The following is a 12,714-nucleotide window of genomic DNA, read 5'->3' on the forward strand; positions in this document are numbered from 1 at the left end:
TGCATGGTGATGCTGCCCTCTGAATTCTGAGTGCCTGTTCCGTGCTGGGCTCTGGGGTCCACAGGGGTGAGCCAGGGGTGGGCTCTGCCCTCCTGGGAGCTCAGAGTCTGGCAAGAAGGCAGTGGAAGGGAGGGAAGGAGGGAGGGATGACCTCCAAATGTCATCTCACTGGGGGGGGTAGGGCTTCAACGTATGAATTTGTGGGGGACGAACATTTAGTCCATAGCAGGGACTTGGTGACCTGATAAGAGGTCAGTTCCCATTGCATCTCTGTCTGTTTATGCTCCCTGTCCTTGGCCCCATTTCACAGATGAGGAAACCGAGGTGTCTTTCTAGGGTGCTCAGGAGTCCAGATCAGCTTTTCAAGGTGGGGCTTGTTACTTGAACAGTTCTACCCCCTTTTGGGATTTGTAGGTTAGGAAGGCCACGCTGGCCTGTGGTGTGGAGCTGGGCTCTGCAGCCCTTTCTGGGTGGGGAGGTTGGCCGGGCTGACTTTGTGCATTCCTCTTAACAAACAGCCTTGCAGCTCTCAGAATGCTCCATCCCCTCCCCTGGGCTTAGCGCGTGGGCGCACGGGCTGGGATGTGGGGCTGGGCTTGCGGTCTTCCTTTCTGTTCTGCTAAACTCCTTTACCGCATATGTCCACCTGCCCTGCCCTTAGCGCTTCTGGTGGGGAAGCCAGGGTCCTGGGCTCAGGCGCTAAGCGGAAGCCCGTATGTCCACCTGCCTCTGCCCTTAGCCTGGTCCTGGGCCCTGCCACCTGCTGACAAAGAGAACCCTGGCCCAGGGAGCACAGTGTTGGAGACGCAGCTGCCGTTTGTGCCCACTGGGGGTGGCTTTTCAGGCTGTCACCGCAGTCGCCATCCATGTCAGTGGTCCCCATGGCTGGCCTCACACCCAGGGGCCTGGCCCCTTGTGGCCACCTGAGCAGCCCATCGGGGCCACGAGCAAGTCTGAGTCTCTGGCTCTGCACACGTGGAAAAGTCAGCAGAAAGGGGGCGGCAGGGCTGGGTGCAGAGGGACAGTGTGAGTCACTGTGTCCCGTGTGTAGGGAGCTTCGCATCTGGTGGCTGGTGGCCTTCATGTTCCCCAGTTTGTGGAGGTCTGGGTGATGGTCATGTTGGTCACTGCTGGGCTCCTGTGGGGCTGGGGAAGGATGACCCTGTCTCTTGCAGAGTGGCCGTGAGCTGGTCTGATCTCCCCTTTCCAGCCTCATTTCTCACATCTGTCCAGGGAACTGAATAACTCTGCTGAGGTCACAGAGCAGCAGCCCAGAGGTTTCAGCATCTCTTCTGCACCCCCAAGCACACCTCCTGAGCCCCGTATAAATCAATTTTAGATGTGTCTTTGCCAAAAGGATGAATTGTTTATGATGATGGAAGGATGAGCAGTATGGTCCTAGGTGGGATTCCTGAGGTTTTGTCGGTGGAGGAGAAACTGGCTCCCAGTGCCTGGGAAGATGGGGGGTAGGGGGAGCCCAGGATCTTAAAGGGAAAAACCTGGACAGGGATGTGGCTCTGAGCTCAAGGGACTGGTCCTCACAGGTGGGGTGGGAGGCAACCCAGGAGAACAGGCACCAGCCTGGGAGTCCTCAGTGGCATTGCGACACCCATGCCCTCCACCTAAGGTCCCCTTGTCCAGGCACTGGGTGGGGCTCTGAGCACTGGCTGGCTGGTGCCCCTCTGGAGATCTCGGGGGAAGATGAAAAGCCCCCGTGGATCCCCTGTGCCAGAAACAGGTCATGGTGCATAGTCAAGGCTCTGGATGAGTCTCAGTGGATAACATATGAGTAGATACATAAATCCGGCTCCCAGCCCAGGAAAGCCAGGCTGCCTTCATTCACTCACAGATAAAAAAAAAAACCACCCACAGTCTTCTAGGATCTGAGCTGTCACACAGGTTCTCTGAGAGCATTGAAGATTTGTAGCTTGTTCTCCTCTTTATAACAGGCTCGCTATGCTGTTCCATTGATCTATATTTCTGTTTTTTGTGTCAGTACCATACTGTTTTGATTACTGTAGCTTTGTAGTATAGTCTGAAGTCAGGAAGCCTGATTCCTCCAGCTCCATTTTTCTTTCTCAGTATTGCTTTGGCTATTCGGGGTCTTTTGTGTTTGTATACAAATAAAAAATTTTTTGTGTGCTAGTTCTCTAAAAAATTACCATTGGTAATTTAACAGAGATTGCACTGAATCTGTAGATTGCCTTGAGTAGTATAGTCATTTTAACAATATTGATTCTTCCATTCCAAGAACATGGTATATCTTTCCATCTGTTTGTGTCGTCTTCAGTTTCTTTCACCAGCATCTTACAGTTTTCAGAGTGTAGTAGGTCTTTTGCCTCCTTAGGTAGGTTTATTCCTAGGTATTTTATTCTCTTTGATGTGCTGGTCAATGGGGCTGTTTCCTTAATTTCTCTTTCTGATCTTTCGTTGTTATAGAAATACAACAGATTTCTGTATATTAATTCCATTCTCCTCTTGGGAAGGAGAAGCTGTCTTCTCTCGTGTGTCTGGCATATGTGTATTTTGTATGTTCTCCACTGCGTATGTCTGTTATCTGTAGACATCATGGATGCTACTGAGATATGGGTAGGTACAATCCCTGCAGCCCGTGCACACATGTGGTGCACACATCCTGTGTCTTGAGTGCACTTTCCGTGCACATGCACATCCTGCACAAAGTGTGTGACTCTGGGTGTGCGGTGGGTATACCGTAGATGCTTTGTGTGTTGGTCTAATACATGTATGGTATGTGGCTTTTGCCCACGTTTCGCATCCACGTGCAGTTCCTCTACCCAACACATCCATCTTTCACCAAGTTCCAAGCGTATATAGACCATGTGTATCTGTATAAAGCATCCATGCTATGTCTGTGTGTTCCATTGATACTTTATGAATATTCTATATGTAGACTTGATGTGTGTTGACCCGTTTGCATGCAGTGCCCACCGCGTTGCATCATAAGGAGACCTGGGAAGCAGATGCAGTGGAGAATACACGTGGTGTATCAGCCAGGGTCTTGGCAGGAGGTGGCACTCTCAACTTGAACAGTTAATTAATGGCTATTTATAGTGTGGGAGGGTGGGTAGGTTGGAGGGAAAGCAAGGAGGGAAGGTGTGCTAGCCTGGGATGAGCAACTGTGGAGAGCTGTCGGTCAACATGCCTGGGATGTAGCTGCTAGCACTTGTAGAGTTGCTCCGTGGCGTGAGCCTGCTGGCACATGTAGCTCATTACCAAGTCCTCCTCTTCCTCCGTTCCTCTGACCTCCTGCTGGGACTGTGCCTTGGATGAACTCAGCTGGACACCAGAGGGCCAAGAACCCCTTGAGGTGGCTTATGCAGACTTAGCCTCCCCAGTGGAGAGCAGGGTGGAGATGGGTGCATCTAGATGGGGAAACTGAAGATACCCGGTCAGGCCTCCGTCTTCCTGAAAGGCTCTGCAAGTTGGGCAGCTTCTTTCTCGCTGCAGTGGTAATGGTCCTGTGCCCTGGACCACTGGGGCCCTAGGAGACTTATTCTAGGGCCTGAACTTTGGAAGGTCCTGACCTTTAGGGGTGTTACCAGCCCACACTCTCTTGTGCACGCGTCTTGCTAAGGGATGTCATTGCTGTAACAGATCAGTGAGATATACTGTGGGATGTCAAAATGATGGAGTTCTTTCTGTAGTATGATGGGCCGTGGGAGAATTGACACAACCCCGGGACAGGATACACGGGCATACTGCCATCCAGGCCCTGTGAAGGGACACCACTTCTGATCATTTTTACTTTACAGGAGGGGGGCCTGAGCACCTGGGTTTGAGCCAGCAAACGCTGTGCTGGTTTCCTCCAGTAAATATATCCCATCCGGAACCGTTAGCTAATTTACCGCCTTATTAAGTTGCCAGCAATCGACTGTCTTCCAGCATCCATCTGGGTTTTATATCAGCCACACAGGTGAGCTATACGGCGATGTCGCGGGATTCCCACCCCTGCACTTTGTATAAATATAAACCCACTTGTTTACCAAGATGCACTTCATTCTTTCCTGAAGACCTAAGTCTCCATCTGGTGCCATTTCCCTCCAGGCAGAAGAACTTCCTTAGTAATCATGCTATGCAGAGCAGCAGGAAACAAGTTTTTAGTCTGAAAGTGGATTTTGCCTTCATTCTTTTTTTTTTTTCACATCTTTATTGGAGTATAATTGCTTTACAATGGTGTGTTAGTTTCTGCTTTATAACAAAGTGAATCAGTTATACATATACATATGTTCCCATATCTCTTCCCTCTTGCGTCTCCCTCCCTCCCACCCTCCCTATCCCACCCCTCTAGGTGGTCACAGAGCACTGAGCTGGTCTCCCTGTGCTATGCGGCTGCTTCCCACTAGCTATCTACCTTACGTTTGGTAGTGTATATATGTCCATGCCACTCTCTCGCTTCGTCCCAGCTTACCCTTCCCCCTCCCCATATCCTCAAGTTCATTCTCTAGGAGGTCTGCGTCTTTATTCCCGTCTTACCCCTAGGTTCTTCATGACATTTGTTTTTCCTTAAATTCCATATATGTGTGTTAGCATATGGTATTTGTCTTTCTCTTTCTGACTTACTTCACTCTGTATGACAGACTCTAGGTCCATCCACCTCATTACAAATAGCTCCATTTCGTTTCTTTTTATGGCTGAGTAATATTGCATTGTATATATGTGCCACATCTTCTTTATCCATTCATCCGATGATGGACACTGAGGTTGTTTCCATCTCCGGGCTATTGTAAATAGGGCTGCAATGAGCATTTTGGTACATGACTCTTTTTGAATTATGGTTTTCTCAGGGTATATGCCCAGTAGTGGGATTGCTGGGTCATATGGTAGTTCTATTTGTAGTTTTTTAAGGAACCTCCATACTGTTCTCCACAGTGGCTGTATCAATTTACCTTCCCACCAACAGTGCAAGAGGGTTCCCTTTTCTCCACACCCTCTCCAGCATTTATTGTTTCTAGATTTTTTGATGATGGCCATTCTGACTGGTGTGAGACGATATCTCATTGTAGTTTTGATTTGCATTTCTCTAATGATTAGTGACGTTGAGCATTCTTTCATGTGTTTGTTGACAGTCTGTATATCTTCTTTGGAGAAATGTCTATTTAGGTCTTCTGCCCATTTTTGGATTGGGTTGTTTGTTTTTTTGTTATTAAGCTGCATGAGCTGCTTATAAATTTTGGAGATTAATCCTTTGTCAGTTGCTTCATTTGCAAATATTTTCTCCCATTCTGAGGGTTGTCTTTTCGTTTTGTATATGGTTTCCTTTGCTGTGCAAAAGCTTTGAAGTTTCATTAGGTCCCATTTGTTTATTTTTGTTTTTATTTCCATTTCTCTAGGAGGTGGGTCAAAAAGGATCTTGCTGTGATTTATGTCATAGAGTGTTCTGCCTATGTTTTCCTCTAAGAGTTCGATAGTTTCTGGCCTTACATTTAGGTCTTTAATCCATTTTGAGCTTATTTTTGTGTATGGTGTTAGGGAGTGATCTAATCTCATACTTTTACATGTAGCTGTCCAGTTTTCCCAGCACCACTTATTGAAGAGGCTGTCCTTTCTCCACTGTACATTCCTGCCTCCTTTATCAAAGATAAGGTGACCATATGTGCGTGAGTTTATCTCTGGGCTTTCTATCCTGTTCCATTGATCTATCTTTCTGTTTTTGTGCCAGTACCATACTGTCTTGATTACTCTGGCTTTGTAGTATAGTCTGAAGTCAGGGAGCCTGATTCCTCCAGCTCCGTTTTTCGTTCTCAAGATTGCTTTGGCTATTCGGGGTCTTTTGTGTTTCCATACAAATTGTGAAATTTTTTGTTCTAGTTCTGTGAAAAATGCCAGTGGTAGTTTGATAGGGATTGCATTGAATCTGTAGATTGCTTTGGGTAGTAGAGTCATTTTCACAATGTTGATTCTTCCGATCCAAGAACATGGTATATCTCTCCATCTATTTGTATCATCTTTAATTTCTTTCATCAGTGTCTTATAAGTTTCTGCATGCAGGTCTTTTGTCTCCTTAGGTAGGTTTATTCCTAGATATTTTATTCTTTTTTGTTGCAATGGTAAATGGGAGTGTTTTCTTGATTTCACTTTCAGATTTTTCATCATTAGTGTGTAGGAATGCCAGAGATTTCTGTGCATTAATTTTGTATCCTGCCGCTTTACCAAATTCATTGATTAGCTCTAGTAGTTTTCTGGTAGCATCTTTAGGATTCTCTATGTATAGTATCATGTCATCTGCAAACAGTGACAGCTTTACTTCTTCTTTTCCGATTTGGATTCCTTTTATTTCCTTTTGTTCTCTGATTGCTGTGGCTAAAACTTCCAAAACCATGTTGAATAAGAGTGGCGAGAGTGGGCAACCTTGTCTTGTTCCTGATCTCAGTGGAAATGCTTTCAGTTTTTCACCATTGAAGACAATGTTGGCTGTGGGTTTGTCATATACGGCCTTTATTATGTTGAGGAAAGTTCCCTCTATGCCTACTTTCTGCAGGGTTTTTATCATAAATGGGTGTTGAATTTTGTCGAAAGTTGAGATGATCATATGGTTTTTCTCCTTCACTTTGTTAATATGGTGTATCACGTTGATTGATTTGCGTATATTGAAGAATCCTTGCGTTCCTGGAATAAACCCCACTTGATCATGGTGTATGATCCGTTTAATGTGCTGTTGGATTCTGTTTGCTAGTATTTTGTTGAGGATTTTTGCATCTATGTTCATCAGTGATATGGGCCTGTAGTTTTCTTTCTTCGTGACATCCTTGTCTGGTTTTGGTATCAGGGTGATGGTGGCCTCATAGAATGAGTTTGGGAGTGTTCCTCCCTCTGCTATATTTTGGAAGAGTTTGAGAAGGATAGGTGTTAGCTCTTCTCTAAATGTTTGATAGAATTCGCCTGTGAAGCCTTCTGGTCCTGGGCTTTTGTTTGTTGGAAGATTTTTAATCACAGTTTCAATTTCAGTGCTTGTGATTGGTCTGTTCATATTTTCTATTTCTTCCTGATTCAGTCTTGGCAGGTTATGCATTTCTAAGAATTTGTCCATTTCTTCCAGGTTGTCCATTTTATTGGCATAGAGTTGCTTGTAGTAATCTCTCATGATCTTTTGTATTTCTGCAGTGTCAGTTGTTACTTCTCCTTTTTCATTTCTAATTCTATTGATTTGAGTCTTCTCCCTTTTTTTCTTGATGAGTCTGGCTAATGATTTATCAATTTTGTTTATCTTCTCAAAGAACCAGCTTTTAGTTTTATTGATCTTTGCTATAGTTTCCTTCATTTCTTTTTCATTTATTTCTGATATGATTTTTATGATTTCTTTCCTTCAGCTAACTTTGGGGTTGTTTTGTCCTTCTTTCTCTAATTGCTTTAGGTGCAAGTTTAGGTTGTTTATTCGAGATGTTTCCTGTTTCTTAAGGTAGGATTGTATTGCCATAAACTTCCCTCTTAGAACTGCTTTTGCTGCATCCCATATATTTTGGGTTATTGTGTCTCCATTGTCATTTGTTTCTAGGTATTTTTTATTTTCTCTTTGATTTCTTCAGTGATCACTTTGTTATTTAGTAGTGTATTGTTTAGCCTCCATGCGTTTGTATTTTTTACAGATCTTTTCCTGTAATTGATATCGAGTCTCATAGCGTTGTGGTCGGAAAAGATACTTGATACAATTTCAATTTTCTTAAGTTTACCAAGGCTTGATTTGTGACCCAAGATATGATCTATCCTGGAGAATGTTCCATGAGCACTTGAGAAAAATGTGTATTCTGTTGTTTTTGGATGGAATGTCCTATAAATATCAATTAAGTCCATCTTGTTTAATGTATCATTTAAAGCTTGTGTCTCCTTATTTATTTTTATTTTGGATGACCTGTCCATTGGTGAAAGTGGGGTGTTAAAGTCCCCTACTGTGAATGTGTTACTGTTGATTTCCCCTTTTATGGCTGCTAGTATTTGCCTTATGTATTGAGGTGCTCCTATGTTGGGTGCATAAATATTTACAATTGTTATGTCTTCTTCTTGGATCGATCCCTTGATCATTATGTAGTGTCCTTCTTTGTCTCTTTTAATAGTCTTTATTTTAAAGTCTATTTTGTCTGATATGAGAATTCCTACTCCAGCTTTCTTTTGGTTTCCATTTGCATGAAGTATCTTTTTCCATCCCCTCACTTTCAGTCTGTATGTGTCTCTAGGTCTGAAGTGGGTCTCTTGTAGACAGCAAATATATGGGTCTTATTTTTGTATCCATTCGGCCAATCTGTGTCTTTTGGTGGGAGCATTTAGTCCATTTACATTTAAGGTAATTATCAATACGTATGTTCCTATTCCCATTTTCTTAATTGTTTTGGGTTTGTTATTGTAGGTCTTTTCCTTCTCTTGTGTTTCTTGCCTAGAGAAGTTCGTTTAGTAGTTGTTGTAAAGGTGGTTTGGTGGTGAACTCTCTCAGCTTTTGCTTGTCTGTAAAGGTTTTAATTTCTCCATCAAATCTGAATGAGATCCTTGCTGGGTAGAGTAATCTTGGTTGCAGGTTTTTCTCCTTCATCACTTTAAGTCCCTTCTGGCTTTCAGAGTTTCTGCTGAAAGATCAGCTGTTAACCTTATGGGGATTCCCTTGTGTGTTAGTTGTTGTTTTTCCCTTGCTGCTTTTAATATGTTTTCTTTGTATTTAATTTTTGACAGTTTGATTAATATGTGTCTTGGCGTATTTCTCCTTGGATTTATCCTGTATGGGACTCTTTGTGCTTCTTGGACTTGATTATTTCCTTTCCCATATTAGGGAAGTTTTCAACCATAATCTCTTCAAATATTTTCTCAGTGTCTTTCTTTTTCTCTTCTGGAACCCCTATAATTCGAATGTTGGTGTGTTTAATGTTATCCCAGAGGTCTCTGAGACTGTCCTCCGTTCTTTTCATTCCTTTTTCTTTATTCTGCTCTGCAGTAGTTATTTCCACTATTTTATCCTCCAGGTCACTTATCCGTTCTTCTGTCTCAGTTATTCTGCTATTGATCCCATCTAGAGTATTTTTCATTTCATTTATTGTGTTGTTCATCGTTGCTTGTTCCATCTTTAGTTCTTCTAGGTCCTTGTTAAATGTTTCTTGCATTTTGTCTATTTCCAAGATTTTGGATCATCTTTCCTATCATTATTCTGAATTCTTTTTCAGGTAGACTGCCTATTTCCTCTTCATTTGTTAGGTCTGGTGGGTTTTTATCTTGCTCCTTCATCTGCTGTGTGTTTTTCTGTCTTCTCATTTTGCTTATCTTACTGTGTTTGGGGTCTCCTTTTCGCAGGCTGCAGGTTCGTAGTTCCCGCTGTTTTTGGTGTCTGCCCCCAGTGGCTAAGGTTGGTTCAGTGGGTTGTGTAGGCTTCCTGGTGGAGGGAACTGGTGCCTGTGTTGTGGTGGATGAGGCTGGATCTTGTCTTTCTGGTGGGCAGGTCCACGTCTGGTGGTGTGTTTTGGGGTGTCTGTGGACTTATTATGATTTTAGGCAGCCTCTCTGCTAATGGGTGGGGTTGTGTTCCTGTCTTGCTAGTTGTTTGGCATAGGATGTCCAGCACTGTAGCTTGCTGGTCGTTGAGTGAAGCTGGGTGCTGGTGTTGAGAGGGAGCTCTCTGGGAGATTTTCGCCGTTTGATGTTATGTGGAGCTGGGAGGTCTCTTGTGGACTAGTGTCCTGAAGTTGGCTCTCCCACCTCAGAGGCACAGCACTGACTCCTGGCTGCAGCACCAAGAGCCTTTCATCCACACGGTCTCAAAGTCCACCTCCTTAATTTGGGATGATTCGTTGTCTATTCAGGTATTCCACAGATGCAGGTACGTCAAGTTGATTGTGGAGATTTAATCCGCTGCTTCTGAGGCTGCTGGGGGAGATTTCCCTTTGTCTTCTTTGTTCTCACAGCTCCCAGGGGCTCAGCTTTGGATTTGGCCCCGCCTCTGTGTGTAGGTTGCTGGAGGGTGTCTGTTCTTCACTCAGAGAGGAGGGGCTTAAAGGAGCCGCTGATTCGGGGGCTCTGGCGCACTCAGGCTGGGGAGAGGGAGGGGCACGGAGTGCGGGGTGAGCCTGTGGCGGCAGAGGCCGGCATGACATTGCACCAGTGTGCGGTGTGCCGTGCGTTCTCCCGGGGAAGTTGTCCCTGGATCCCGGGACCCTGGCAGTGGCGGGCTGCACAGGCTTCTGGAAGGGGGGTGTGGATAGTGACCTGTGGTGACACACAGGCTTCTCGGTGGCGGCAGCAGCAGCCTTAGCGTCTCTGGGGTCCGCGCTGTTAGCCGCGGCTCGCGCTTGTCTCTGGAGCTCCTTTAAGCAGTGCTCGTAATCCCCTCTCCTCGCGCACCAGGAAACAGAGAGGAAAGAAAAAGTCTCTTGCCTCTTCGGCAGCTCCAGACTTTTTCCCGGACTCCCTCCTGGCTAACCGTGGCGCACTAACCCCCTGCAGGCTGCGTTCACGCCGCCAACCCCAGTCCTCTCCCTGCGCTCCGACTGAAGCCCGATCCTCAGCTCCGCCCGCCCCGGCGGGGGAGCAGACAAGCCTCTCGGGCTGGTGAGTGCCGGTCGGCACCGATCCTCTGTGCGGGAGTCTCCCCGCTTTGCCCGCCGCACCCTGTGGCTGTGCTCTCCTCTGCGGCCCCAAAGCTCCCCCCTCCACCACTCGTAGTCTCCGTCCGCGAGGGGGCTTCCTAGTGTGTGGAAACCTTTCCTCCTTCACAGCTCCCTCCCACTGGTGCAGGTCCCGTCCCTATCCTTTTGTCTCTGTTTATTCTTTTTTCTTTTGCCCTATGCAGGTACCTGGGGAGTTTCTTGCCTTTTGGGAGGTCTGAGGTCTTCTGCCAGCGTTCAGTAGGTGTTCTGTAGGAGTTGTTCCACGTGTAGATGTATTTCTGGTGTATCTGTGGGGAGGAAGGTGATCTCCGCATCTTACTCTTCCGCCATCTTCCCGGAAGTCTCCTATTTGTAGTTTTTTAAGGAACGTCCATACTGTTCTCCATAGTGGCTGTACCAATTCACATTCCCACCAGCAGTGCAAGAGGGTTCCCTTTTCCCCACACCCACTCCAGCATTTATTGTTTCTAGATTTCTGGATGATGGCCATTCTGGCTGGTGTGAGATGATATCTCATTGTAGTTTTGATTTTTGCCTTGATTCTTAAAGAATACTTTCCCTGGATAGACAGTTCTGGGTTACGGTCTTTTTAAAAAGCTCTTTAAAGATGTTATCCACTGTTTCCTGGCCCCTGTTGTTTACGATCAGAAGTAAGTGCTGTTCAAATAGTTGTTTTCCTGTATGTGATACACGGTTTCTCTCTGGTGCTTTCAAGATCTTCCCTCTCTGGTGTTCAGCAGCTTGATTCCGACGTGTGGTTTTTGTTGTATTTATCTTGCTTGAGGCTTACCGAGTTTCTTGAATCTGTAAATTTGTCTTCCACCAAATTTTGGTTATTATTTCTTCAATTTTTTTGTCTCATTCTCTTTCTTCTAGGACACCTGGTGACACTGTCCTACGTGTCTCTGAGGCTTTTAAAATTTATTAATTTCTGATCTTTATTCGTCTCTTCAGGTTGGATCATTTCCATTGATATGCCTGTTGTTCTCTCCTTCTTGCTGTTTCACTGTTCTGTCCTTTCTGGCCCAACTCCAACGTTGACCTGCCATTTCTTCTCTTTCGTAAGGACTGTGGGGTTGCTGAGGGGTCGGAGCTCTGCACTGGCTCAGTGGGACTGAGGGCCAGAGAGGATACAAACGTGTGATGTCATCTCTGCTGTGAAAGTGTGGCCCCTGGGGCAGGCAGGACGTGGCACAAGTTCATGCCAGGGGAAAGGCGGACAGGCTGAACAGCAGTGATGAGTCTCTGGGAGAGAGGCCCGGGCTAGGGCAGTCAGTTGTCTCCCTGGGGGACACAGTGGGCGGGGTGCAGGTCTCTCCTGAGTCCTAGGCCCTGGGCTAGCTGCTCTCTGACCTCAGCGGACCTGCACAACATCCCCACCTCAAAATTATCATCCTCCCACGTAACAGACTGGGAGAGGTTGTCTGGGGCCTAAGGTGGCGCAGCTGGTTAAATGACCATGAGCGTGTGGCTCGGGGAGCACCAGGGAAGCCTTTTGTGACGGGGCAGGATTTGAGACGTTGGAAGGCCACGCGCCTCCTCCAAGTGCTCAGTCCAAATACCGCCCATGATCCTGGTATTTTTCTGGGCAGCATTAGTCCCGGAACTTGAACTAGTCTTAGGTTTCTTCTGCCATGTTGTGCAGACCCTGTCCTGGCTCTGACACGATCACTGACCAGCCAGGTGACACCGGCAGGTAACTCACCTTTCCAGCACCACTGTCCTCATTTGAATGTGAGGAAATACAGGCTCGGTTTTGCATAGTTGATGCAGGGGCTCAACGAAGTGATGGTCTGTGCAGCTGCGTGAAGAGTTTCAAAAGCGCTTACACACACGAGGTCGCTAAGGATTATTCGTTCCGTCGATTCTGACGAGGCCACATTCACACAGTGGCATAAATTTATTCTGTCCTTTGTTAAAGCGGTATTTTATGTGCTCGGTGTTTCTCTAGGTGTGAGGATACAGCAGGGGACAAAACAGGTAAAAATCTTTGCCCTCGTGGTGTTTATGCTCCACCCTGCAATGACCTCTCTCAATTCAAGACGTCTGCTTTTAAAAAAAGTGTCATTTTGGGGATTGGAACCCGGAGTTTTCATCCACCAACTCTGAAGAAACC

At 46.0% G+C, this 12,714-nt stretch overlaps 1 protein-coding gene across 1 annotated transcript in view; it reads left to right on the forward strand.

The window, feature by feature from the left end:
* Positions 1–12,714, forward strand: part of KCNK9 (potassium two pore domain channel subfamily K member 9) — a 102,578-nt gene that overhangs the window by 78,256 nt on the left and 11,608 nt on the right. The window lies entirely within an intron of this gene.

Source organism: Pseudorca crassidens, chromosome 17 (assembly GCF_039906515.1).
Source record: "Pseudorca crassidens isolate mPseCra1 chromosome 17, mPseCra1.hap1, whole genome shotgun sequence".
Classification (NCBI taxonomy): Eukaryota; Metazoa; Chordata; class Mammalia; order Artiodactyla; family Delphinidae; genus Pseudorca; species Pseudorca crassidens.